Raw genomic sequence first — 25,798 nt, 5'->3', positions numbered from 1 at the left:
AATCTATTAGAACTTTTTGTTTTAAATACTTGTCAATCATTCTTTAATGTTGACTGAGGCCCAGGCCATATGAGTGCAATTACATCGTGTATTATCTAGTAGTATTTTATAGTAGGTTGGTATTATAAATCATTCAGAAATGGGAAAACAGAATCTTGAACTTGTGATGACTATAAAAACCAAGCAGTCATCCATGAACCCATTTACTTGCTCATTCACAACATGTGTTCCTTTGATCAGAAAGCAAGAGTTCCTTATCAGAATTTATTATCAATTTAAGTTGATACAGATTTTTGACTGATATGGATAATATGCTCACCCTCGTGCCCAGTAAAGCTAGGAAAGAGGGTCTTCCATCCTCTATAGCATGAAACATTAACAAAGAAAAAAACCTGCTACTTATAAAATAATATCTTCATATAAAATAATATCTTCCGTGATAAAAGAAAATGTAAAGAACTTTAGGACAAGACAGTTCTGCATAGGTTCTAGATTCCTCTAGTGACTCCATCTCCCTTAGCCTGGCCAGGTTTCTGCTGACTGACTGAAAAGCTAATGACAGAGAGAAAAAGAGAGGTTGAAAGAGAGAGAAAGGAAGAGAGGAAGACAAGAAGAAAGAGAAACAGAGAGGCAGAGAGAGAGAGAGAGAGAGAGAGAGAGAGAGAGAGAGAGAGAGAAACAGACATAAGACACAAAAACAGACACAGATATATATATAGAGAGAGAGCATATGAAATCTGCATAAAAAGAACAAGAGTTAATCCCTCTAGCTAATCTCCCAGAGCTCCTCAATAAAGTACATTGCCATGTATGTAAGAAAATTTTAGACTGGAGGGACAAAATCTTATGACCTTGAAAGTTGATACTTTACTCAACATTTCCACTTAGAACCTTATGAAACCAAAATTATGATTGATTATGTAGATACGAGAGTCTGCCCCTTTGCCGCCAACACCCTCTTGGTTTATCTCCATTTCTCCTGAATTATTGGTGTCTCCATAGCTACATGTCTGATCTGACATTATGAAATTGATCCTTAAGGAATGAAAGATTAGGGTGAAAAATTGAGATGCATGGGCAAGAGTATTGATTAGACACATCATTAAGTATACATAAAGGTATAATGGAGATCTGTGGGGATGATTATATTTGTTCATATGGTCTCTCTGAATTGTGTATTCTATCAGTTGACACTTGTTTATAAAGTATGTGTCTTTTGCCAAAAGCATTATATCATCAAGTATATGTCTCTTGCATTTAGTTTAAAGCACAATTATAATGCAGTATCTGAAATTTAATTCTAGGTATAATTATTTTAATTATGTCTAATTCTTCAAACCATGAACTAAAATAATTGAAACTCTACCTTTGAGGATAAAAAGACTTATTAAACTATGTGTCTCTATTTATTCCCTTGTATTTCAAAACTAAACAGTCTGTGTGATACCTTATACATACAGAGTATTACTTCATACCCTTGAAAATGCAACTGTTTGCAAATATAATTGCTCAGTCTACAAGGGATAGCTTTATTTTAACTCCCTTCTATTTACCTTCTCTAGCCATGAACACTAATTTTGGGAATTCCTTTTCATACTGGACCTCCACTTTTCAAATGTGAAAAAAAATCTTTGTCAATGCAATCAATCCCAAACTTCCTAAACTGAACCATTGACCTCATAACTAATCCTTCACTAAGACTAGTCACAAATTAGAATTAAATTTTAATTATCTGTGAGGTCTCTCATGTCTCTGTGTTATTCATTTTCAGCCAAGTATGCTGTTGGTGAGAGTTAAAAGAAATCGAGTAGCATTTTATACTTAGAAACATCTTTTGACTATGAAAGAACTCTCATCTTTGCACAAAAATCATAGTCTCTCCTCTCTTTTATCCATGTGAATGTTCACTTTCAGAACTACCAAATCAATTCATATAATTACCTTGTATTGCTTAGACTTGCACAGTACTTTTCAAAATTATTCTCTAGGTCTCCTCCAAGATTTTGGCTGGGAGTGACAGACTCTCCTCCGCAGTTCTATTTGTCAGATTAACATCGGAAAGCAGAATTTGCATCCAGTCACCAAGACTTCAGTGATCAAATGAACAAATGGAACTAATGTGGAATAATAATGGTAGAGCTGGCTTTTATGAACAGAGGACTGAAAGGGATTTTTATGAAACATGCAGTTCACACTGAAAAAAAATCCCCAAAGTCATTGAATACTGAATGCATTTTGTTTCTTATGTCACCTAGGATTATCATTGTCTCTTCTAGGACATTCATGATTCTCATTTTATAAATCACATTCTTGGGAACTTTTTCATAATCATTTTAAACATTAGTCATGTCTATACACAGAGGTGCTCTTTTTTTCTTCAAATAGAACCCTGTACACTAGCTGTGCATTTTGTACATTTGAAAATGTGGGCCAAAGTGGGAGAATTTTTTAAGACTGCAGTGAAAAGAGATCCTAGGAGACTATCATAAAAGTAATGAATGCTAAACGTGTATTTTCTGCATGGAATGCATACACAACAGTTTTACTTTTTCTCCATGGTTGTTGTGAAGGTGATTGAAAAATATTGCAGAGAAAAAAAGTGGTTTTTAAACAGGTTCTTTCAAAAGATGAACTTAATTATGCTGCTAACTCTCTTACATATGGATTAATTGATATAACTAATTAAAGTAGATATGTATACTTTTCTGTCTGAAAAAACTGAGATGATATAGATTCTACTTTGCATTATCAAAACTACTTTAAAAGCCAAATATACCTTAGGATTTTCCCAAAGTAGGATATCATGGCTATAAATATTAAAATGACTAAGAATTTAAACCAATCTCCCAAATCACCATTTTCCCCTCAAATTATCTTCCATTTCTTTATATTGCATTATTTAACTCTATCTGGCCTCTTTCCTTTCTCTTTTTCTGCCTCGATTCATACCCAGAGGTGTATGTGGCTAGATATCAATCATTCCTTAATATTCACATTACACTGTTACTGGGATGTTTTTCAGGTCTTTCCTCTGTCTTCCTCCATCAAGATAAATTTTCTCTCTCTCTCTGGTACACTCATGGGCAGAAAAGTAGATAACAAAAATGGAAAGAAAGTGCATATAAGAACTTTTGCTTGACAGATATCATATTTAAAAAATTTCCTAGGAGAGATAATTTGAAAATTTTTAAGAAAAACTTTTGAGCAGTACACACAATTTTTGAAAAGTAATATACAACATTACACAAAGTTGGCACCTACAACTATTTTCATAGGTTTCAATGTTAATAAAGGATGCTATCTCCATCATGCTTTGTATTATACATTTTAACAAACTAAATGCTTTCATACCCCATAATAAATGGGGAAACCCATAGCAGTCACCTGTCCACTGCTGTAACAGAATACCTGAAATAATGGAAAACAAGAGTTTATTTTAGCTCATGATTTCAGAGGTTTCAGTACATGGTCACATACTCCTGTTGCTTTGGGCCTGCATGGGCAAAGGATATTTTTGCACAAAGGTGAGGTGGAGGAGGTCTGTTTACCTCATGGTAGCCAGGAAGCAAAGAAGTAGACAGGAAATGGCCAAGTTGTAGTATCCACCCCAACTACATACTGCTAATGACCTATTTTCCTCCCATAAAGCCGCATGTACTAATGGTTCCAGAGCCTCACAGTAGTGTCAAAGGGTAGCAACCAGTCCTTTAGAGATGGTGTAACTAAGTATAGTAGTCTGTCCTATGGATAAGTGCAAAGCCAGTGAATACAACTAGACAGATGCCTTACTTGCAGCAAGTTAAGAGAGCACTGGGGTTATTTACAAAACAATACTATTGCTGATCAAGGAGCTGTGGCGATTTTTTGGGGGGACCCTATACATTCATACAGGAAAGCACAAGTAGAGACAGGCATATTTCTGAGCATGCTCAGTTGAACATTACAGAGTACACGTTTAAAAAGGAAAAATGGCCGACACGTGTCTGGGTATGCTAGGCTCAAGGTCATAGAAAATAGACTCAAAAAAGAAGGATAATGAATACTTTCCTGGGCAAAGGTCACATGTTCAAAGAGAAAAGATGACAGACAGTAGTGCTTGTGTGCATACAAGCATTTCAGTATCTTAATGAGCCAAGTTTTTTTCCAGGTGGCCTAAAAAAATGAGTCAGTGTTGACTCAGTAAGTTGGCTGGTTCCTTATAAGTTTCAGCAGAGTTCTTTCTGGAAAACAAAAGGACACTTTGAAGGTACATTAACAGTCTTTCTAACATTCTCCCAGTAGCAGTGGGATTTTTCCCTTAAAGATGGTTACCTGGCTTAACAACTGAAAGATCTTTGGGAGATATTCAAGGTCCAATCTACATCAAAGCCCTACTTTTAAAAGCTATGAATTTTGGAAGATGGGCCTTTAGGAAGGAATTCAGTAGAACAGCTCATGAGGATTCAATCCCCATGATGGGATTACTGTTCTTATAAAATGAAAAGCCTGGAGCTCCCCCTTTCTCTAACTAGGAAAAAGCATACCAGGAATGCAGCCATTTTGTAATCCAAGAAGACATTTGTAAAACTCTGTGAAAGCCCACTGACCTCAGACTTCCAACCTCCAGAAATGTAAGAAAAAAAGTTCTGAAGCTTAAGATCTACCTGTTTTGACTGTGGAGTCAGCTTTGTCACTGTCTGTTCGACACCAGGAGGAAGACAGAGCTGGCTACCCAGACCAAAGGTGTATTTAGGGGAAGCAGTTGTGGGTGCTATCACTGCGGATTTTTGTTTTGTGTCAGTAAGTAATCTATAAAGTGCCAGCATGGGAAAGAAATGGAAAAAGGGAAAAACTGGTGCAGTTGATGATTCTTCTGAATCTTTAGAATCTATGTGCAGACACATTAAAAAATGATTAGAACAACGTAATTTGAAAAAAGGATTTAGTGAATGTAGAATGGAATATTTGCCAAGACTGTAAACTGGACAATAAAATAAAAGATCAATATGAAGAAGAAACTCCTTCAGTTTGGCTATCTTAAATGTGGCCATCAGGGGTGTGGCAGAAGTTCTCAGGAGAAGCACGCCTTGAAGCACTACATGATACCAAGATTCAAGGCTCAATGTCTGGTCCTTGGCTTGGACAACTGGAGTTTCTGGTGTTACATGTGTCACTGAAGTCCAGTAGTGCAGTTCAAGTCAATTAGGCCAAGTGGTTGATTATGTTGGCAAACAAGCAAGTGTTACAACTCCAAAACCAGAGAAAGATAAAGGGAACATTGCACTTAAAAATAAAAAATTAGACAAACAAATTAAAAATGAACAAGAGAAAGAAAAAAATGGAAGACATGGATAAGGAAAATCCTCTCCAAAATTCTAATTCCTGGACTACAGTGAAATGGCTGAGTAATCTGGGAAATATATGTTTCTTCAATGCAGTTATACAAAATTTGTCACAAACACCAGTGCTGAGAGAACTACTAAAAGAAGTGAAAATGTCTTGAGCAGTTACAAAAATTGAACCACCTGATTTGACACTAAAAGAACCCATAGAAATAAACCTTGAACCTCCTGGCCATCTGACATTAGCTTTGAGCCACTTTCTCAGTGAGATGCACGAGACCCAGAGAAAATTGTGACACCTACAGAACTCTTTGCACAGGTCTGTAAAAAGGCAATATGGTTTAGAGGCTACCAGCAGCAAGACAGTCAGAGCTACTTCGCTATTTATTGGATGGGATGAGAGCAGAAGAGCACCAAAGAATGAGTAAAGGAATGCTTAAAGCAGTTGGCAATTCTGCTGAAAAAATTGGATGAAGAGCTAAAAAATAAAGTGAAAGATTATGAAAAGAAAAAATCAGCACCAAGTTTTGTGGACTGATCTTTGGTGGTGAACTAACCAGTACAATCATGTGTGATGAATGCAGGACTGTCTCCTCGGTTCATGAATCTTTGCTTGATTTGTCACTTCCAGTTTTAGATGAATAGAGTGGTAAGAAAAGTAAAAATGACCAAAATGTGGAAAAGACAATGGAGGAAGATAGTAAGGAGAGTGAAAGTGAAAAAGATAATGACAGTTATATAAAGGAAATAAAGGATATCCCTTCAGGGACAAGTAAGCACTTACAGAAAAAGCAAAGAAGCTAGCCAAGAAGCAAGCCAATAATGAAAGAAGGCAACAAAAAATTCAAGAAAAAGTTCTTCATGTAAATAATATCTATACTGTTGACCAGCCTGAAGATCATGAATGTGAGGTCACTTCAGGAAGAAATGGAGATTAAATCCACCCATGTTTCACAAGAGGAAGTTGCTCATGAAGAATTGTGTGTCAATCAGAAAGATTTGAATGGCCAAGAAAAAGTAATAGAAAGCATAACTGATCATCAGAAATCCATAGAAGAAGTAGATATAATAAATATCAACATGGATAACGATCTAGAGGATTTTTGCATCTTCCACTGACGGTGCTAGGACTTCAGATGGTGCCTATCTGACGAAAGAGAGCAGTGGTGAAGTGGACATTTCCAGTGATTTCAAGCACCTTAACTTAAGTGGTGCTCTTGAACCTGATGAAATAGAATAGAGATTTTGAGTGATGGTCACGTTCCTGTGACAAAGCTGTGTGAGGTTGTTAATGAAGATCCAGAAACTGCCTTTTATACTCTTGCAAACAGGAAAGCTTTCGGTACTGATGAATGTTCAATCCAATGTTGTTTATATCAGTTCACTCGTGATGAGAAACTTCAAGATGCAAATAAACTGTTGTGTGAAGTATGAATACCAAGACAATGTAATGGACAAAAGGCAAATATAAAAGAATGAGAGGAAGCAGATTTACACTAATGCTAAAAAGCAAATGCTAACCTCTCTTGCTCTTCCTGTTCTCATTCTTCAAAGAGATTTCATCAGGCTGGTTTTAGCTTATATAAATTTAATAAACACATAAAGTTTCCAGAAATCTTCGATTTGGCTCCTTTTTGTTCTCTTAAGTGCAAGAACATTGCTGAAGAAAATACTAGAATACTATATTCCTTATATGGTATTGTTGAACCCAGTGGTACAATGAGATCAGGGTATTATGCTGCATGTGCCAAAGCCAGAAGTGCAAATAATCAGCTCTCTAATCTTGTTCTTCATGGTGATATTCCACAAGATTTTGAAATGGAATCCATCAAAGGGCAGTGGTTCCACACCAGCGATACCCATGTGCAAGCTGTACTTGCAGCTAAAATCCTGAGCTCACAAGCTTATCTTCTCTTTTAAGAAAGAATACTGTAAGGACAGAGTGTTTCCTCTGGAAGCCTTAATAGCTTTTTACAATGGCTGTACTAACAATAAAAATTTTAAGACTATAAATCATGTTCACATGAAAAAAAGAAATCATATTCAAATACTGAAGGGGAAAAAAATCCTGGAAAATTCAGTAGTTTGTTTTTGTTTGTGTTAGTGTTTTTTATTCCTGCTTTGTGTCTGGAAATTTGAATGAATGCTTCTGTAATTAACATGTGGTTGATGGGTCATGGCATATCAATACACTGACTTACCTCTCCCCCAAAAAGATCTACCTGTTTTATGGTATTTTATAAGAGCATGGTATTTTATCTGAGCTAAGACAGAAATGTACTGTAACTAGTTTGTGACCAATAGTTGGTATGTGTAGATTTAGATTATTTAATTCATGGTAATTGATAAAAGGCTAGTCCTCACTGTAAGAACAATAAACTAAATCAGGTTTATGATCTGTCAAAATTGTCTAATTTAATTAGCAACTCAAGGAAAAATGCCAGTAAGAATACCATTTGTTCTGATTCCAGAAAAAAATATAGAATGATAAAGCTGTAGAACAATAGAATAATAGAATGATAAATGGACGGATGGATAGATAGATAGATAGATAGATAGATAGATAGATAGATAGATAGATAGATAGATAGGAAGAGACAAGCTAGCAGAAACTTGTCCTGAGATTTTGGTTGAATGGGAAAAATCACCAGCCACCTTCATTATCTTATATCAAGCATCTCTGCTTTCCCTGCTAGACTCATCTAGTGAGAGATACACAATTTCAAATTGTGTCTTTGTTTAAAACAAAACAAAAGTATTATATGAAAGATTATACAGTATCAACACATATAAAAATTACATCCAGGACAATAATATAATTCTCTTTGGCAAAGAAAAAAATTGATCTCTTTTTAAAGAAGAGAAATTGGAAAGAAGCAACTGAAAAGTTGTGAACCAGTTCTGGGAAAGTGTTCAGGTAGAAATTGAGGTTCTAGGAAAGGATTCTCATGTTTTTCATCCACCTACTTAGATCAAATTCTTTGTGATTCCAAGGGTAAGTATGTGCCAATTTAAAGGGCACTGTCTAAGATATTTTAATACACCAATGCCTGGTTTCAACTCTCATAGTTTCTTAGTCAGACAACTTGAAAAAAATGGCTTGGAAGTTACTTAGAGAAAACAGAACTAGGGTGAAAGAACTTAGTAGGAAGAAAATGGTGCTGCTGTTGTGAGAGACACTAACGTGAACTGTTTACTCCAGACACTGAAATACTGGGAGCACGTACAAATTTGTGATGGTTTTCTACTTAGGAATTTGTAGTAATCTGAATGATGATTAGAGATTCCCTCGGAACTGAACAATTCTGCTTCCTAGGATGGTGTCCATGTTGGTGACAAGTTCACATAATTGCCTACATGACTGATAGAAAGTATAGCAGTCATTTTCTCTTTCATGGCTCTGTTCTCCAGCATTTCTTTTTTGCCCCTGAAATACATTAAGAAAACAGCTCCTGTGTATGACATAACTAATGAATAATATTAAACTTGTTACCAAATAACTTTGCAATGCTAGTGAAGCATTCTAGTTTCTATTTCTTAAAAAGAAATAACAGTATGTTCCTTCTGTTACAAATTGGTCCTGCCATCTCCAAGAGCAAACATCAAGGACAAAATGGTATTTTGCTTTGCAGTCCATTCAGCAACATTTAGCTCAATTTTTGTAATGTCTTCTACCAAAATCTGTTTTCTTTTCTATTTGTCATGTACTGTATTTTGTTCTGTTAAGGGCACTTAGTGGTACTGTATAATTTGTATCTTTTTTTTGTTTTATACTTTTCCAAAGAGACCAATCTAATATTTTATGGCATTCAGAATGATTTTGTTTTCCTTAAATGTCATTCATAAGACATGTCCTCTGGTTAACGTAGACCTGTGGGTAAGCAAAACAGTTTTTGATGTGATTGTTGTTCTCTTATCATAAAGCATTTTTTAAAATAGTGAAATGGCACTAATCGTTTGTCTTGCATCATGTTCCCCTAGAGAAAAGAGCTTGTGACTTTGCAGCAGGGTGGGGATCAATTGCAAGGAAGAGCTCTTAGGAGAGGTTCATAATGGAGTGAGGAGAAGGTCGTGGAGGGGCATGTGCCAAGCAGTGATGACGATTTTGCTCAAGTCACCGTCAGCCTGTTCCAAGGGGCACTCTAGAACACATCTGATGGTGTAGCACCCTCCATCCCTGAGGCAAAGGCACAACCTTTGCATCCCCAGATCATTCTGCTGCTGACCACAGAGGTCACCTGCAGGTGACCTCAGACATTTCCCAGCAAAATGGCTTTCAGCAAAAGGTTTTATTGTTTTTTAGCTCCTTTCGCTATTTAAAGATAATTGCACTTATGAGAGAGAAGCAGAGAGACAGATGCCGCGCTGGGCAAACATGAACGTGGAGGCCTGGAAGGGGCTCCCAGAGCTGCGTCCACGGCTGCTGGCCAGTCAAATGTAGTTTTGCAAATGTAATGTTAAGGGTTTTCATTAAAATCCATTAACATTTAAGTAAAATCTAGAGACAGGGAGAGAAAACTGCTTCATTTGATAGATCTCAAAGCTACTACCAACAAGGACTCAAGGAGAGTGTTTCAGAGAAAAAAAAAAAGCAAACAAAAAACCCACAGCTGCTGTGGCCTGTGTGACTTACCTGCTTCATGACCCTGAGGAGTTACTTTTCTGAATCCTGTTCATCATCTTTTCAACTGCAGTCATGCTGCCTATGAACATATGATTGGGAGACCATGTGTGAATTTGGTGACAAAGAGGAGAAACTGATTAAATGGTGGTTTCTTTGTGGCATCTAGACAGGGTTTTGTGCTCCATTTCATACCCTCAGACATTTGCTTAAAAACAAAATTATGCCTTTGGAAAATGTGGCACTTGGTGCAAATGGCATCTCTACTGGTAGAAATGCTCAACATTGTGTGTCATCTTGAGTAAGACAAAGAACATTTAGTTTTATGTTTTCACTTTATTTTTTAATAATTTTATTGTGAAATAAATAGCAATGAGACAGTTTCAAAACCGATTACTAGTACAGTTTCAATAATAAATACATTGCACATTTTTGTCTCAGTGGTTATTCATTGTACAAGATGCAGACAGGACATCCCATCCACAAACACTATTAGAACAAATCTTATTCTTTAAGAGAATGTAGCTGTATATCTATCCTAACTATTTTGAATATACAGATACAAAATGGTCCTTCATTTGTATTTCCTTTTTTGTTTAGTTTTGTCAGAGAAAGGTATTCCATTGTCAATTAAGTATTATAGGTGCATGAATTCAGCAAAATAATCCAATATAGTCTAGTAGTCCATAACAGTAGTAGGTCATCTGCAGGACTAGCAATGTCAGAAGTTGTTGAACTGAGCCCTTTACAGACCATATGTTTTCACTTTAGAAGATCAAATAGTCAGATATGTTAATAACGCTCCATTCAGATGTATCATTGCATCAGTAAAACTGAATCACATTCTTTCAAGACTTAGAAGGAAAATTAGTCTTTATATAATACTAAAGTGCTGTAGTCAGCAAATCATAAACAGTTCTGACAAGCGTTGCATTATTTAAGAAGGTCACTGACAGATTCCAAAGCAGCACATTATCGTATATGTGAGATGCCCAAAGGGATAGGAGACTCTCATGGTGGCCTAATGGTGTCTGAAATGGCAGGAAAATTGGAAGGAGCTAAATAAGGTAGCAGAAGGCCATCCATAAGTCTACTTTTGTCAAATTAATGTCCAATATTACATGAGCAATAGTTTTTCAAATTGCGTATATTCTATTCTATATAATTTATACATATTTGTCAATCAATGGAATATTATTATTTTGTACATGAAGAGTAACTACATGTGTTTGAGGTTTATAAAGTCATTAAGTGGGGCCAGGGAGATAGCTCAGTAGAATAAGCGCTTGCCTGGCAAGCTCAGGGTCCTGAGTTCAATCCCCAGTACCACAAAAAAAAAGTCATTAAGTTAGTAAATAGCCCCCCATATAGATCTCATATTCATATTTAAGGTTACATACTTAGCATATTGATATATTTTAAGAAAGGATGGACTTTTTTTTTCTGAACCAGGAATTGAACTCAGGTCTTTGCGCTTGCCAAGCAAGTGCTTATTTTACTGAGCTACCTCCCTGACCCCTAGGATGGACTTTGTTTTTCACCCTAAAGCCATGTATCTTAATCCACTTGGTAAATGGAAAATATTCTCCGTTTTTACATCTAGGACTGGATATATGACCGTACCTTTCCTGATTACATCTGGCCATGTGGCCGATTAATTACACATGTACATGTAGTAGCCATTGTACTAGATGTATGAGATCCATTTGTGAATAAAATAAATATATCCCAGTCCTCATAATACCTAAGTTAAATGCAAGGACAAACATAAGAAAATGTTACAATAGCTATATTATAACACATCTTGCATGACACAAAATGAAAGAGGTGAATGAGAGACCATGAAAGGCAGAACCGTTGGAGATGACCTCATGCAGAAGTAACATTTAACATGAGAGCTGAATTATGAGCAGTAGTCAGCGAAGAGAGTGGGTAAGAGTTGAAAGCTTGAGGAATGATTTGTATGAAGGTTCTGAAGATGGAAAGTCCCTTTCAAGTTCCAGGAATAGTCATAAATCAAATGTGAGAGGAACAGAGTGACCAATGATGAATGATGCTGAAGTGAGATTAAGATGGAAATAGAGGCAGGTGCCACGTGAAAGTGTTTGGATTTTATCCAAGTGCAAATACGCACATTTGTATTTGAAGGACAGACAGAATTGACAGATATCAAGCAGATGAGACTCTTATGATTCCATTTGCACTTTTAAAAGTTTCCCCCAGCAACCTTAAGAAGGGAACAGGAGGATTAGCAGTGGCAGTGAGAACGCTAAGGGGACGACTACAGAACTGCAAGGCTGAACTAGAAAGGTGTCCTGGAAGGTGGACATGAAGTGAAGCGGATACACTTGAACAAACAGTGGAGGTAGGATGGGAGGTCAAAGTGATGAATGGTAGGCAGAGAGAGGCAGTGAGGGTTGTGATGGGAGCCCCGGGGTCCAGACGTGGCCAGGGGCTCCGCTGGCATGCCATCCCAACCTGAGGTGAAGGAGACAGAAACAGGTAGAAGACACTCAGGAGAGAAATCTGCTGGGAACACTTGCTAAGTCTGAGATTCCTGTGAAAATAAAATGAAGATTTGAATATAAAAGTATTTTAGCATGTCTAGATCCTCAAGAGGACTTTTTTCTTTTTCTTTTTCTTTTTTTTAAAGAGGAATTTCAAACTGAAGCTATGAATACCAAGTTACCAAGTTACTAACACTATGATTTTACTTAAAGTTAGGTAAATAAGTAATATTGTATCAGGACAGCAGAAAGAGACACAGGGAGAAACAGACAGACAGACAGACACAGAGACAGACACATTGAGAGGGAGGGGGGGGAGGGAGAGAGAGAGAGAGAGAGAGAGAGAGAGAGAGAGAGAGAGAGAGAGAGAGAAATAGTTCAGGCTCTGAAAAAAAAAAAGATTTTACCACTATGTTTTTGCAATTCCATGTTACATGTCATTACAGCCAGCATTTCATGTCCAAAGAAGGTGAGGAGAAAAGTTAGAAAGAAGGTAGCATCTCAGAGACTCAAAAACAGAAATACCTGCAGCCTCCTCTGAGCTTCAAACTCCTCCTCCCTTTCCTCCTTGTAAGACCTTCTGATTGTAACTTAGCACAAAAGGGTTTGATGTCTTCATTCCCCATCTCTGTCACTCCATTATTCCAATGAGCTTCATTGGGCTAGAGGCACCACTTAACTAAGACGGAAAATTATGCTAAGACAGTGGACAAGGAACTATCTCTAGATAACTATGTAAGAGTTAAAGGAATACAGAATAGAGCCATTTGCTGCTGCTAAATTCCAAGTGGAAGAGGGGTAAAACATCACTTAGCCCCACAGAGCTCTCCTCGCACAGAAATTGTACAGGAAATCATTGGAGAAGAAAAATGAAAAGACAAGACCAATCTCCATGCCTATTACATTGAATAAAAACCAAATGCATCATATTTAAATGAGGTAAATTTCTTAATTTAATTGGGTATAACATTTAAATATCAAAACTAGGACACTAATTTAGACTTGAGCTAAAAATGATGCAGAAGAGAGTTGAAGGATAGTACAGTGCAGTGAGTCACACGTACAACACAATCCATCAAAACCACAGAGCCTGTAATGTTCTTGTTTTATATTAGATTGAAAAATGACTTCAGAGCATGTTCTTAGAAGGATAAGCGGTGAGAAATCTAACTTGAGGGAAAACCACTTGATATGAGCTTTGTAGGATAATGTATGAGTCTATCAGCCACAATTAATAATATTTAGAGACTTCAGTGGCCCTGGGGTGTATGGTAAACAGAATCCAGGTACACTTGTCAGTGAGTGTGTCAGAATGTTACTTAGGAAGAGTTAGACAAGTTACCTGACTATGTTCCACTCCATTTGGGGTATAAATGAGTGATACAAAAATAACATAGATCAGATACTGATGTACAGGTGTTATTTAGATTTTTGACACTATATTTTAAATGCAATAATATTTGGCTATAGCTTTAAAAGTAGCAAATAAATGTAAATATAAAGTTTTACAGACAAAATAAATAGGAAAGATCCTAATGAATTTATATTCACATTTTGGGATTGATGTCATTTTAAAGGGCTCTTATGCTTGTTTAGAAATTGTGGAAGTGTCAAGAGTTGTTATGAACTGTGCTACTATAAGCACAGATATACATATACAAAGTCTCTGTAATATGATGAGTTCAACTTTTTAAAAAATGTATTTAGTACAGTGTCTACAGGATCTCAATACACAGATGAGACTTCTAGTGATCTTCCTGTTTTCAACTTCCCAAACCCTGGGATTATAGGTGTACCTCCACACCCAGTCTCAATCGCCATCTCAATTGTGGGGCTGGAACGGCACTCTGGGAATCAAACCCTGGTCCCTGTACCTGCCTAAGCAGGTGCTTTAGTTCACTGAGCTATCTGGCCAGCCCTAACCTCAACTTTTATGGGAAGATATCCAGAAATGAGATAGTTGGGTCAAATGTAATTTCTAGTTTTAGTTTTTTTTGAGGAATCTCCATAGTGGTTGTACTAGCTTACATTCTTCTACATTCTTACCATGAACGTAGAAGAGTTCTTCTCACATTCACATAGCTAGAAATTATTATTTGATTATGTCCATCAACAGATGAATGGGTTAAAAAAAAAAAAAAGGTTTTACATGGGGCCAGGGAAATAGCTCAGTAAAATAAGTGCTTGCCTGGCCAAATAAATAAATAAATAAAATAAAAATAAAATAAAATAAAAAAGTATTTATACACAATGGAGTACTACGCTGCCACAAAGAAAGATAAACTTGAGGCCTCAATAGGCAACTAGACAACATAATGCTGAGGGTAATAAGTCAGACACACAAGTGTATGGTTTCTCTTATGTCAGAAATTATGTATGCAGCAAAATAGAAGACAGATAACTAGGAAGTAGAGAGAAAGTGAAACAATTCCCCCAGTTATTTATTTTGTTGTTTCAAAAATATTTTAAGGTATGTGCAAATTTGTTTCACTTACACTATGTATTGCTTTTGAAAAGAAAATTTTGAGTTTTGCGAAATCACAGGATTTTAAATTAAGAAGATTCAATTAAAAAGTAAGGGGCCGAGGAGATGGCTCAGTTCCAGAATAAGAAGAAGAAGAAGAAGAGGAAGAAGAAGGAGGAGGAGGAGGAGGAGGAGGAGGAAGAAGAGGAGGAAGAGGAGGAGGAGGAGGAGGAACAAGAAGAAGAACAAGAAGAAGAACAACAACAACAACGAGGAGGAGGAGGAGGAAGGAGGGAGGAGGGAGGAAGAAGAAGGAAAGAAAGAAAATTATACATTTTGAGCTGGAGGTTTAAGTGCCTGCCTGGAAAGTGCAAGGATCCAGTTTTGATTCCCAGTACCTCTTGCTGGCCATGGCCATGCTGTCCCCCTTTCCCCAAAACCAGGCATGGTGGCACACTCCTATAATCCCAATGCTGGGGAGACTGAGACAGGAGAATCACTAAGAGCCTGACCTGTGTAGCAAGATCCTATATCAATACATGCATACATATATACATACATACATGCATACATACATACATAATATTATTATTCATTATTAAATTTTTATATTTTAAACATTTATTATAAATAATAAATATTTATTTATTTACCAATAAATAAATCATATATAAAATTTAAATTAAATATCTTTTGCTGAAAATAGTCTACAAGTGTATTAAGTAATAAATCCCCATATTGAACAATTCTAAATACTCTAAACATTTACTTTGTACTAAAGATCATTATTTTTAGTTATGAATTAACATTGCAAGTAAAATATTATTGTTACTAATAAAACTGTTTTGGGTGCTTTGTAGAACTTCGGGAACCTATTCTTAGATTTCTGTTTCATTAAATGAATATATCTGTTATTTATATTCTATTATTTATATTATACAGTGTAACATAATATATATTATATATTTTATAAATTTATATATGACTTATATTTTATTAGAAGTTATGTGGTATGTGGTTTAATTTTATCAATTTACTTGACAGTTGTTTTTGTTTGTGTGTTTGTTACTCAATTAGGTGAAAAAATTCTTATAAAAACAGTATATAAAATTTAAAAAATTTACGTCAGTATTTTTTTTTCCGTATTCTAGGGGAGGGTCTACAGGGTGTTCAGTATCTCACTACTAGATTAGACTCATAATGATCCTCCTGTTTTAGCCTCACAAGTGCTGGGATTACAAGTGCACTCCACCATGTCCAGTCTCAATTGCCCTCTCAGCACCCCCCGGGTGCAGGATAGGCGGGGCTGGCACTGCAGGTGTGGGAATCAAACCCTCAGCCCCTGTTCCTGCTTGCATATACTTTAATCTGCTGAGCTATTTGGCCAGCCTTTATGTCAGTATTATGAAGTAGGTATTATTACCCCATCCTCACTATGTCAGTTTGAGACAAAATTTAGGTCAAATGTGCTATTTCCTGGTTGAAAAGGCCTGCAAGTCTTCATGTGCTGTGACTCTACACAGTTACATCATATATTTACACTTCATTTCAAGCATAGTAGCAAACTGACCTCAAATTTAATATTTAAAATGGAGAACTAAGCCCAATGTGCAATTGAAAATCTAAACCAACATCCTAATTAAAAATCCTTCAAAGCACAAATCCATTTCCAGTTTACTCAAAACTTTTACTTTCAATGAAATATTTTACTGCTTTTAGCATAAGTGAAGCAAAATTTAAGATGAAAAATAAGATGAATTGCTTCTTTATAATTATGTGAAAGATGCCACAAGATATGAATTTATTATGATATAAAATGCAAAATTTGTAAATTGAACATTTTTGAGAAATTAGTATTTTAAGATTTCTAAAACAAATACAGAAGAGATACACAGTCAATATCATTTAGACCTAAGTGATAGTATCTCTCTTTCAATTCAGTAGCTTTAAAAATGAACTCTAACATATTTAACAAAAAATAATTATATCACAAGGGAAGACATTGTTTAAGGCACAGAATATGTAACGCTACTGATATTTGCTTCTTCTAGCCAATTAACACATAACCCACTGGATCATCTCCACTTTTGTATTTGCCTAATCAGTATCCCATGGATACAGACTGCTGCTATCCTTATGGATCAATTAGCAAAATAACTAAAAAAGACCTCTTTTGTAAAGATAGGACCAAATTTGTCTAATGGCCACAACTAAGTACAAAAAATTCTTACTTGAAAGAGGTTACATCAAAGTGTCATGTGAATCTGAAAATTAGACTCAGGGCTTGATACTTTCAACTACTTCCTGAAAATCTAGCTGTTAGTGTTTAAATAATAAAATGTACCCTTACTACTAGTGAGAAAAATTATGGTGTATTTCATACCAGATCTGTAGTCACAGAACACATCAGGACATAATGTTCTTATGGTAATGACCTCAGATTTCATCATGCAAGTGTGTGGCAACACGGACCTGCATGTGGTCTAGAATTTGAACTTCTGAAGAAAGCCTTTGGGAAAAATAAGTAATAGGACAAAGAGAATGGTTAGAGCTCCTTAAAGCAGTTTTCATGCCTTTAAAATCATCCATTTCCACATTGCTTGGGATACACACTAACAAGTAACTTCATCATATCCTCTACAATGTCTAGCACCAGTAACCACATTGTAGAGTAGCGATATGATGTTCTCCCACAATAACTTTCAGACATAGCAAATGCTGAGTACATTGTTACCCAAACTGTAATACCAAAGTATCACATTTCTTATACAATCTCAATGTAGTGTGTCTTGGAGATAAAGCTGCTATATTAACAAAAGCACTAGCTTAGAAAGATTCTAGGATTATATTTTTAACAATACAAAGACATTAACTAGATGATTGGTTTATGATATAACTATATTTAATTGGAAAACAAAATTATCTGGGTAAAGAAAAGAGGTATAGGAAAGATGTTTGAATGACATGGTACAGTTGTTGTTGGCCTTTAAAAAATATATTGGTTAATATTTAGCTCCAATTTTCCTGCATACCTAGAATAATAAAATTTCAATAAAGTAAGATGTGTTAATACCAGAATGAATATGATAGAGAAAGAATGAATTCTTTCTATGGGCAGTGTCAGGGCAGAGGTAAAGGCAAAGGTAAAGGTATCATAGCCCAAGATTACTATAGAATTAAAGACTTGGAATCACTAGAAACAGACTGCACACACCACAGAAAATTTAACCCAGGTACCACAAGAATATTGGACTTTCTTCCAAACCTTAAAGTTACGTGGAAGCTAACCTTATTTAGATCTTGAAGAGCCATGAGACAGAGATTGCTATGCAGGACACACACGTGTGTGGCTGTATTGCCAAGGCATCTGTGTCTAAATGTATTCAAACAGAAAATAAAATAAATATTATTTTTTTAATTTTTCCATCAATGCCGCCACAGGAATTATCACAGATGTTTTTTCTACTGTCTGCTAAGCTGTTAAAGAATATGATCCTGGGAAACAGACCTTAGAGGATTGCTTTCTCTTCTGATACAAAAATACTTTAAAAATTCTGTTTTTTTAAAAATCTCCCACCAGGTGAAATCAATGCAGAATATCAAATTAGGTTTTTAGCTCTAGAAATCTAAATTATTCTCTTTTATGTTGTCCACACAGATGATTCACTCATACTAAGTGAAAAATGCCTTCATTCTGCTGTGCATGAGAGGCTTATTATTGAAGATGAAGAAAACTAAATCATAATGAATTTCAAATTCTCCAATTCAAAATTAACTTCATATTATTTTTAGCACTGTTTCATTTAGTTTTCTGGTGCTGGAATTATTCTAAGAGTTATTTGAAACATTTAAATTGGTATTTTACTTTGGTTTCTTATTTTTATCAATATGGGATTGAAAATCATAAGTCACGGACAAACAGTAATCTCACCTTTTCAACTATATAGTTGCAAATTTCATATAATGGGTAATTTTTCTTCACAGCATTTACATGGTACAGAAGCATTAGTTGTTTATAGACTTGGATACCTAAAATATTCAGAAGCACACCTCACCTGAAGACATTTATGATTTAATTTTAAGATACACAACCCACAAATAGTAATACAAAAACATTCCATTTCTATATAAAAATAAGGTGACAAATGTTACATTGGAGGGGATTTTTGAGGTATTGATATATAAAAGTAAATATATAAAATATTTAAGTTAGAGAAACCTTTGCAGTAGATTTGGTCTTGGCCGTATTAAAGTTGATTCTCATAAACTAGAACCTGAAAGCCTGGAGGAGGTAATTTTCTTAAAGGCGCTGGGAAATTTAAGCCTCCAGAGTAAATTCAACTCTATGAGAAGGGTTTGTGTCATTAACCTAGACTTCCAGGCATTTGGATAGGCGAATTTCAACCCATGTTGTTTGAATTTAGTCTTATTTTATAAGCCAATGTTTTTCAAAATTGAAGTACATCTGTCCCTTAAGCTGCACAAAGTAAATGCCTTAGATGTTTCAGGGTCTTAAAACAGAAGTATGGTTTTCTTTGAAATGAATGCCATGTACTAATGACTCATCTGAATTTCAGCCTATCTGAATAGATAAGCCATTCTGATTCTTAAACTGTTTCAGTATGTGATACAGCCCAAACGATTTCCTTCAAAATCAGAAATTTATGAAGGTCATTATTTCTTTATTTCTGCCTACCCTGGGTGCTAGAATACAGATTTTGATAATTAGATAATATATACCTGGGCCAGGGAGATAGCTCAGTGGCATAGGTGCCTGCCTGTCAAATATAAGTGTAAGATCCTGAGTTCTATTCCTGATGAAAAAAACCCTTCTCATTTCAAATTTGTTTTGTACAGAATTCCTGGCATTTACTGCCTGTCATCTTTCTGTCTGTTCCTCTCCTCATAACATTACTCCTCCATTGATAAAGTTGACAGTGTAGCTATGCAGTAATTTCAGATTTCTAAATTTCAATTTTTGTTCTTTATGCAGTGAGTCCTTTCCTTTTGCAGAAAGGTTGAGCAATCTACATGCTCCTTGCTGCTTTTCTTAGTATCAGCTTCAGAAAAATAGGCTCATTTTTATCAAGGATGCTTCTTTTGATGCTTAGCTTTTCTTTATAAACATGCTAAAGTTGGAGGTTTTAAGTGCTAAGTCTTTCGAATGATTTCAATTGAATTCTTTATTTAATGGGCCCACTAAAGGAATTATTATGTGGAAAAAAAGAAAAGAATGATTACAATAGAATAATCTAATGGTTAAGAGCATTGATCTAGAGCTAGAATTCCTGAGCCTGAATCAACTTCTCCACTTTTTAGCTGGATTAGTAGCTCTGTGACCGAGAACAGAGCACTTAACCTTCCTGACATTCTGACTCTTCCTCTTTGAAGTGGGGATTTTAATAATACCTACCTTGTAGTTTTGTGCTGAGAAAGAAATATGATAAGTAGACATTCCCATACATATACTGAAGTTATTGAGATGATTTTTTCTATTATTGAAACTGATTTTTCTGTTATTATTATTTATCGTTTATCTTTCCCTTCCCTAGGGGCCACGTAGAGCTTTTCTTTCCTCAAAGGTTACAAAATACTATAAAGGGACTATAAAAATCTTAGAGCCCATTAAAGTGTTTCCCAATGCTTAGATAGGTGTCCTGGACCTCTTTAGTTTTTGCCATTTTTTTTTCTTCATGTTCAGTATCCTGGAACATACTTGAAACTCTAGTGAGATTAAAACCCAGAAACTTAGTTAAGATAAAACCCATACCAAACTGACAAATAGGGACTTCACTTGTGCCATACACCTCCATTGCCACAACTTCCAAATCATAAATAACAGCAGACATCGGTCTGGTTTATTTGAAATTAACTGTAAGGTGTTAAAATAGTCTGGGAAAAACATCAAGACAAAATTCTACCTGTTCCTGAAGTAAGCCACAAGGGAGGTGTTCTCTCTTATTTTTCATCATCTTGCAAAGGTATTGTGAACCTTAGAGAAGTATATCTTGGCAGGTGACTGAGTCTTGCCACAAGAGCAGCGGTCCCTAACCCTTGGTCTCAGGTATCATTACCATTATAACCAATGCTTCCAATTGCTGAGAACGCAACACTGATGCCCACAGATTGATGTTTAGGCTTCACCCAGAAACATAAGCACACCCAGCTTACATTGAGTTTAATTAAGGGTATTAAACCTGCAACCTTGTACAATCACTAAGATTGCATGATTGATTAATTTGACACCAAAGAACCATACTTCAGTAAAGTATACTTTTTTTTATTTTTGGAAATAGATACAACCCCAAGAAGTTACCAGAAAACCATCTGCAGTGTTTGTCATCCAAGATTTACCAACCCCAATCTTGAACTCATTCATGGAGAAGCAATACTTGAAGCAAATAGCAGATGTTGAACAAGACCACCATCTGAAATCAATACTCCCTCCTACAGTTTTCTTGACCTGCTTGATCAGCTTGAATCAGTTGTGATTTGTATCAACTGAAACTCTTTGACAGGGTTAGAAGGTGACAGAGAGAGGAGGGGACATGACAAATCTCCCAGTCAATATCAGAAAGAAAATAGTTTTTAAAGCAATGCTTGAAAGGCTTTTCAGAGTCTCATGGGAATTTTGAATATTTGACAATACCATTTTGTCTCATAGGATATTATCTCTGTTTTAGCATACCCTAAAAGTGATTTCTAAGATCAAATTAGAAAATTACATTATAATATATTTAAGTAGAAGTTAACATATTTGAATAGAAGTTAACATTTTTTTTAAATTTTATTTATTTATATGTGTGTGTGAGTGTGTGTGTGTGTGTGTGTGTGTGGCCAGCTCAGCCCACCAGGGGGCGGGGCTGGCTGGCATGTGGTGCTGGGGGATTGAACCGCGGTCCCTGTTGCTTTGCCAAGCTTGTTCTAAACAGGTGCTTTAGACCACTGAGCCATCTCACCAGCCCCCTATTTTTTTAATATATTTGTGGAGATATCTGTAGTGGTAATGATGTTGCTATTAGTCATGAACACCTCCTACTTTATGCGGTTAATCTAAAGAACTATGGGGGTTAAAGACAAATGAAATATATATTTAATGGATCCATTGCTATTATATGAAATATAGTAAGTAAAGTTTTTAGACATTTAGAAGAATAATCAATGTATGTTCACGTTGCTTGTGTTCCTTGTCCTAGAGGAATATTAGGATAAACACTAAGGAGTAATACATATTTTCATACCATGCAATTAAATTATAAATATTTCAAACAATTCAATAAATGAAAATTAAAGCAAAACATATACTGAGAAAAGTGTAACATATAAGAAAAAACTGATCCCTTAAAATGTAGAAAGGTGAAGATCAACATAAAATTTATTTTGTAAAAGTCTTTATGAAGCTAATTACCAAAAACACAGATTAGCAGCCCGAGTAAAAATGAAAAAAGCATATGAAGCACATAAATAATATAAAATAATTATACTAAAATGAAGTACGTTTTTAGATATATTGGCAATTCTGGATCACAGTAACTTTCTCTTCTTGTTCTTACTGCCTATTTCTATTTTTGCTTTTAAATTTTATTTTATTTATTTATGTATTTATTTATTTTTGTATTTTAGTGGAGGGTCTACAGGGTGTTCAGGGTCTCACTACTAAATCAGACTCCTAGTGATCCGCCTGTTTACAGCCTCCCAAGAGCTGGGATTACTGGCGCGCCCCACCACACCCAGTCTCAATTGCCAACTCAGCATGCCCTGGGATTGGAGCCAGCATGGCAGGCCCGGGGATCGAACCCCTGGACCCTGCACCTACTTGCAGGTGATTTAATCTGCTGAGCTATTTGGCCAGCCCCTAAATTTTATTTTAAATAGAATAAAAAAAATTAAAACAATACAGAATTTGAAAACAAGATGATAGGAAACTAACAATGATCGTTATATTGCATATTGTTATCTTCAAAATGGTTTTTCAGACTACCAGATAAAAAGGAAAAAAAGCAGATAAATTATATATATGGTAGCTAAGATAATTGTACAACTAATTTCTATTGATTTTTTGAAGGCAACAGTTAATGAATACTGCCCATTTTTTTATTTTTCACTTTATTCTAATGGAAGTCATGCACTATTTAAACATGTATGTCTGATTTACTTAACATGATAGACTCAAAGTGTGTCCATTTTCTTGCAAATGACTCAAGTTTGTCTTTCTTTATGTCAAAGTAGTACTCCATAGGGTAGCCATATTTTATTTAAGCATCTGTTCTTGGACATATATGACACTTTCAAGCTTCAGCTGTCATTCCCTGTGCTGTAATAAACAAGAGTATGCATGCCTCGCTATGATACAACGACTAACTCTTATAGCAGGAGATCTTGAAGGGGGAAGATATCAACCAAATGCAATTCTTATTTTTAGAATTTTTGAGAAATCTCCATGCTGATTTTTATAGAGATTGTATCAGTTTCCACTTTCATCAGCAATGAAGTATGATTCCATTTTCCAAGCAGCCTTACCAGCATTTGTCGCTGTTTGATTGCTTGAAAATAATCATTTTTGTGGCATGTGATGGAATCCCAGTATTGTTTTAAATGGAATCTGAGCCATTTTTTAAGTGGCTAGTGATGTGGAACATGTTTTCAAATATTTATTGGCCATTTGTACTCAAGTATCTGTGTATGTGCCTACTTTTATTAAATCTTTAAATTTAAAGAGTCTAATATTTTTTAAAAAATTATATGTTCTAGATATTAATGCTTTGTCTGAGGAAAAGCTAGTTAATAATTTTAAGATGATCTTTTTTTGTTAGATAAGGACTCATACTTAACAAAAACCTTAGAAACATGTATGCATTTACCTTGGACATATGAATTATATCCATAAGATATTTTTCCAAATCAAATATGCATCGATCAAGGTACATTTTGAATGACCATTTGGCATATTAAAATGCTCCAATGCTCCACAACTAGAAATTTGCTAAATGTGTCTCTCTGTGCATATCTATGAATGTGTCATGATATTAAAACAGCAAAAACACGATGTGACTGTTTGAAATAGGTTATTTGTAGAATATTTAACAACACAAAAAAGATGTTACAGTACACATAAGTGATTAAAAAAATAAATATCTTGTGCCTTTGTCTAGAATCTGATAACTGGCTGTTTGATAATATCATGAGTAACTTATTTTATTTTATTCTTTAACTCTTATGCATGATCCATTTTTCCCAGAGTGAGCAGGCAATAATTTAAATATTGAAAAATTATTTTTACTTTTATCAAGGATGCAAAAAATACTTTATTAACCTGGAAAATTTTGGCTGCATATTAGAATCACCAGGGGAACATTAATGAAACCAAATCTGAGACTCATCCTAAATTCTGATCAAAATGTATTTTATTTTTTGTTTACTTGTTTTTCATGATGTTTTCAACATGATTCTCAAGTGATTCCTAAGTAGCCAGACCATTGTCAGTCCACAAACTGGCTTTTGGGTACAATTGGCGTATTATGATAACTGCTCAGCATGTTTTGAGGTTCAAGTGACATAATGTGTGAGTGATCAAAGAATGATAACAAACCAGCTCAAGTGCGGCCTCTCCCCAGCAAACTGAGCTCTGACCAGTTTTGCTTCTTTTTGAAAACAGCTGTCAATAAAGCATTTCTGCCATAACACTTCTCTATTCCCTTTTGGAGGCAACAAATCCTAGCTTTCGGCGGCAAATGACCACAACTTAGTGAGCTACAGTCCTTATTTCCTGGTGGTACAAGGAGTGGTCCAGGTTTTGATTAACCTATCAATATCAAGGGTTTTGTTGTTTTCGCTGCTTTGCTTTGTTTTGTTCTGAGGATGGCTGGCAGACTGTAAAGTAGGCCTGTTCCATCCCAGTTTTCCTTTTCTGGGCAAGGACACACTATTGCTCCTCCTTGTGATGAGAGTAAAATCTCTTAGCTTCACACCCTTCATGCAGTCTGTGAGCATGTTCTGTGACTTTTCCTTAGAAATACAGTACACCACTGCCCACTCTGGCCTTCAGTTCACCACTGGTTTTGGGCTGCTGTGTCACTTGCTGCCTACTTTGGTCTTCTGTATTTCTGTCTAGCTGCAAGCCATTGTCTAGAGAGCCAAATATACAGTATTTGAGAAATATAAATCTAATGATGCAATTCCTCAGCTCAACATTCTGCAATAAAATCACATTGCATTTAAAATAGTGGCTACACTTTCCCCATATCCTGGCAAACCCCTAGTTGGTTTACCCCTCACATGCCTTTCCAAATTCATACATCATTTTCCCATTACTCTCTTAATTCTGACTTTCCCATTGTACCTTGAACATGGCATATTTTCCTAGCTCTTTCTATTTCTGCTACCATTCATCATCTCGACATGCAAATAATACTTACTTTCCTTATTTCTTCCAAGTTAACTCAAATATCACTTCTTCGTAGGCAACTTCTTTGACCTCTCTATCAAAGTACTATAATTTCTCCCTCCCTCACCTGTTATCCAATCAATCACCAGTCTCTGTGCCCTATCCTTATCTTTTTGAAAACTTTATTTTTTATTATTTTATTTTAGTGTGTGTGTGTGTGTGTGTGTGTGTGTGTGTGTGTGCAGGATCTTACTATGCAGCTTGGACTCATAGTGATCCTCCTGTTTTTAGCCTCCCTACTGCTGGGATTACAGGTGTGAGCAACCATGCCCAGACTATCCTTGTCTTTTTTGTTTTACAGCACTTAGTAGTATCTGACACATTAGTTTCATATTTATTGTTTGACCCATAAAATTCAATTTTCCTGAAGTCAGAGAACTTTTCTGATTTATTTACACAATCACTACATAATTGTGCCTGTTAACTATACAAAATTGGGGG

General features: G+C 35.6%; 1 protein-coding gene and 1 pseudogene across 1 annotated transcript in view; both read left to right on the top strand.

Annotated features, from left to right (window-relative positions):
• Positions 1–25,798, top strand: part of Spag16 (sperm associated antigen 16) — a 1,217,230-nt gene that overhangs the window by 984,191 nt on the left and 207,241 nt on the right. The gene's annotated exons all lie outside the window — the stretch shown is intronic.
• LOC101582516 lies at positions 4,804–7,256 on the top strand (annotated as a pseudogene).

Source organism: Octodon degus, unplaced genomic scaffold, assembly GCF_000260255.1.
Source record: "Octodon degus isolate 3935 unplaced genomic scaffold, OctDeg1.0 scaffold00016, whole genome shotgun sequence".
Taxonomy (NCBI): Eukaryota; Metazoa; Chordata; class Mammalia; order Rodentia; family Octodontidae; genus Octodon; species Octodon degus.
Note: the sequence above shows the minus strand (reverse complement) of the source record. Positions and strands in the feature narration are given on the sequence as shown.